Raw genomic sequence first — 4,631 nt, 5'->3', positions numbered from 1 at the left:
TGTGTGTGTGTGTGTGTGTGTGTGTGTGTGTGTGTGTGTGTGTGTGTGTGTGTGTGTGTGTGTGTGTGTGTGTGTGTGTGTATATTCAATATTTTCTAGCCGGTTACGCGTGTGTCCACACTACACATGAACGTTCTGCGGAGGTGACCGCTATAATACACTTGTCACCGTACCCGACCATCGTCAACAACAACCCGTACCTGTATGTCGGTGATTCGCACGGCGCCCGATGGCGGCGCTGTCGTCGTATTCACGCACGTGACGTCAGCAGCATCGAGTTCGGCTAGCGTCTGTCCCGCTAGATGGCGTGGCGACGCGCACGTGCCCTCGACGACGTCGTATTCGTATTGCGTCGATACGAGGTATTCGACTCGACAGTCGCATACAAGCGGGTTGTCTGCCGCCGGAAAAGAAACGAGGGAAAGATGTCAGAAGCGTCGAGTTGTGTCACAAGCATCGAAACTAGGGGGGAAGACGCCACGTTACAGGTGTCCGTTTGTTTGTGCGTTCGTTCGATGGCGGTTTCGGGTATTTTTTGTTTTAAATTCTGGGGTATTTTCGTCGCTAGGAAGTAGTATCTCACTCGTAGTTATAAAGTCGTTATGGTAAAATGTATACATGTGTGTGTGTTTTTGTGTTGTAAATTATTGGGGAAGAAGCATAATTAGAAGAATAATTAGAAGTATTGCGAGTAGTTGTTGCATAAAATAACGTTTGTCTTATAATGCGCGCAATATTGCAAAGGACAGAAAGATGCGATATGATATGACTACTAGGCACTTTAATTTAATTTAAGATTTTTTTTTTTTTGGGTTAGGGTTAGGGTTTAGGTTAGGTTTAGGGTTTAGGTTAGGTTAGGGTTAGGGTTAGGGTTTTTTTTTTTAAGTGCCTAGTAGTCATATCCTAAGTGCCTAGTAGTCATATCCTAAGTGCCTAGTAGTCATATCATATCGCATCTAACTGCCGGGTGAGCAATATTGGCGGTAGAGTGGTGTGTAAAAATCGTGACAATTCATTGAGCCTATTTTTTTTCTAATAGCACAGTGATTAATAGCCTTGTTATTGCTTGATGGCATTAGGGAAAGTGTTATATCTAATCAGTGTTACAACTTACGAGTATGATAAGCGTCAGTAGATTTATAATGTTTCTGACAACGTACTCCAGTATATATATATTAGCGTTATTGTATGAATGCGTGACGAAGGGTTGGATAGTCGGCCCTTACAATTTTATTCGTATCCACACAATAACGCTATGCATAGTGTATGTTACCGTGCATAGTATATGTCACCGCGCATAGTGTATGTCACCGTGCATTGTATATGGTGCTATGCATGCACCTAGGCATCATGCGTAACAAATCTGAGTCATCTGACGTCTGTGATAAAGAAGGTACAGCGACGATGTGTTTACATACAGCTGCGATGCTATCAGTGCGAAAGTTAAGAATTAATACGTTATACTCCATTGCTATCTTTCTCCTAGTATACACATTGATATGTACGGTGTGTGTACTTCAGTGTGTTAGTCGTGACACCCATCGTAGAGCATACACACACACGCACGCACACGCACGCACACACACACACGCACACGCACGCACGCACGCACGGATACACACACACACACACACAATATATATATATATATATATATTATATATATCAGTGGCGTATCCAGTAATTGATAAGCAAGGGGGCGAAATGTACCACGTACGCGTACGCGGCGTAGGCACGCCAGCGCTAGGGCGTGTGGGGACATATGCTCCCCCAGAACATTTTGAAATATTTAAGCCATTTTCCTGCAATCTGAGGCATACTGTCGCCCATATTCTGATGTCTGATGCCACTATCTCAACCCAAGACTCAACCCTACAATTTAGGATTTAAAACGCGTTTCATGACTTTCCAGAGAGCGTACACACCTGAGGTTAGGTTACTATATAGTAAGTAGTAAGTAGGTTACTATAGGTTTTATTGTTTTTTTTCTGGGCCTGCAAACGGGGGCCATACGCCGACTCCGCCCTATGCTGGATACGCCACTGTATATACACACATATATATAATATATATGTATATATTATCAGAAACGAATAAAAGCAAATTTGCTCAACTGGGGAGCCAGTGCAAATCTCACGTCTCGGCACGCATAGGCTCCACTGATACACACGCCTTCGCACAGACAAGGCAGGTAGGTGTTATATCTCAGCTCTCATTAATTAAAGTAGCTTATACCTGCCGCTACGTAGCGACAAGGTACGCGCAAAGTACAACTCGATAGCATCGCTGGACGATATTATTTGCAGGGCCGTATATAGCTGTGAGTCTGTGACTGATATTGCCTGGAGTGGGGCAGAGCCACGTGCTGTTGGCAGTTGACCATATGCAGTTCGCCGTTGGCCATGTAATAGTATATATACATTAGTCTGGGGGCACCAGCCTCTTTTGACCCCGCTAGGTAAGGCCCTGATTTAATACACACCTTACACATTACCCGGTTTTGTGTTCTTTCGGAAATAAGTTGTTGGGAGTTGTTGAGGGGTGTCCTTATAGGCACAGGGCCGTAGCTAACTCATTTTGCATGGAAGGTTGGGGGAGGGTGCCAAAGCAACGTGCGGTTTGGGTTTCTGGCAGTTGACAGATCGATCGCTAGTGGCCTCGTATCTGGTATCTGCCCCCACCGCTAGCTGCGGTCCTGGTATATCACGACTTATATTTCCTATTATCTACTTCTGATAATATCATACATGTAGCTGCGCTATATCTCCTCTAAACGTATATTGGATTTTTTGCCACTCCTTTCTTGCATTCCTTGCGACCTTTTCATCAATTCCTTCTCACCGCTTTTCAACGCGACACGACATCACCACGAGTAAATATAATCACAAATATGTGATTATTGACTCCTGAGATCATGCATGTATAGGTTTACCACACATCCTCTCAATATATATATATATACGTATATATACTAGAATTCGCTGCTACAACAACATGCCCATCGACCTTTTATTAAATCCTTTCTCGCTGCCTTTCAACGCAACATCGTACGTATACGGCTCTACCACGTACCATCGCACGTCATCTACTCGCGCCTACACTACAGCTTCTCACTGGAGTAATTTCCGTCCCCGTTGCCAACGTTACTCAGAACTGACTTCTGCTGCGGTATATCGTATATCGGATGATCATACGAGCTCGGTGGCCCATCATGTCCATCGTACACCCCGTTGTCATACGTTGCTGCAGCAGCCTCAACGTTGGTTTTACTATCGTCCTTGGACTTCAGACACACGCAGTAGATGATGAGGAAGATGAGGATCATACCGACGACACACCCTGCAGCCGTCAGTCCTATCTGCCAGCCGCGGCTCAGACCGCTGTCGGTGTACACCTGTGAAGATGGAGCGAGATCTGCTAACCAGGGTAACCGGGAGTGAATGATAGCCGATTGTCGAAAAGAACGTTGTTATTTTAGATGAAGAATGAAATAATAATGTTGTTATTACGTGATCGGCATTAGGGGAAAGTGTTCTATATAGCAGAAGTAGATAATTCGCACGTATACGTATACAGATAAAGTGCATGCTACTGCACGTAAACGTACACAGATTCAGTGCATGTTACCGCACGTAAACGTATACAGTCTTAAATATTATTTATGACCTGGGGTCATCGCACGAAAACAAGGCTAAGCTGTGCAATTTTGTAAACAATGGCTGCTCAGGCAGGCACGCACAGAGGGTCGAAGTTATATCACACCGCTCACAGCAGGTCCTATCCCAGAAACCACCGCAGCCTACGCCCTACTCCCTAACCCTAACCCTAACCCTAACCCTAACCGTAACCCTAACCCTAACCCTAACCCTACCCTAACCCTAACCCTAACTCTAATTAAATTTAATTAACACTAATAAATTTAATTAAATGAAAAAAAAAAAAAATTGTAAATAAATCATGTAAATATTTGCGTTAATTAGGAAAAAATAGTTAAATTGATAAAGATGGAAAAATCAAAAGATAGAAAAATAGAAAAATAAAAAAAATAAACCGATGGTATTCGTACTAACGACCAGCAAGTACGACAGCCTCGACGTAACGCCAGACGCTCCACCAGATCGGCCATTCAGCCGTATTGTAATTATATATTATGGATGTGCCATGCATACATGCATACATGCATCGGTGCGGTGGTTTCTGGGATAGTCTGCTGTGAGGGGTGTGATATAACCCTAACCCGCACAGAGGGGGTACACGCACGTACACGCGGGTACACGCATGTACACGCGAGTACACGCACGTACACGCAGATACACGCACGTACACGTACACGCAGATACACGCACGTACACGCGGGTACACGCACGTACACGCAGATGCGCGCAGATACACGCACGTACACGTACACGCAGATACAATCACGTACACGCGGGTACACGGAGATACACGCGGGTACAAGCAGATACACGCACGTACACGCGGGTACACGCACGTACACGCACGTACACGCGGGTACACGCACGTACACGCAGGTACACGCGGGTACACGCACGTACACGCAGATACACGCACGTACACGCGGGTACACGCGGGTACACGCACGTACACGCAGATACACGCACGTACACGCG

This window comes from Priapulus caudatus, unplaced genomic scaffold (genome assembly GCF_000485595.1).
Source record: "Priapulus caudatus unplaced genomic scaffold, Priapulus_caudatus-5.0.1 Scaffold42, whole genome shotgun sequence".
Taxonomy (NCBI): domain Eukaryota; kingdom Metazoa; phylum Priapulida; class Priapulimorpha; order Priapulimorphida; family Priapulidae; genus Priapulus; species Priapulus caudatus.
Note: the sequence above shows the minus strand (reverse complement) of the source record.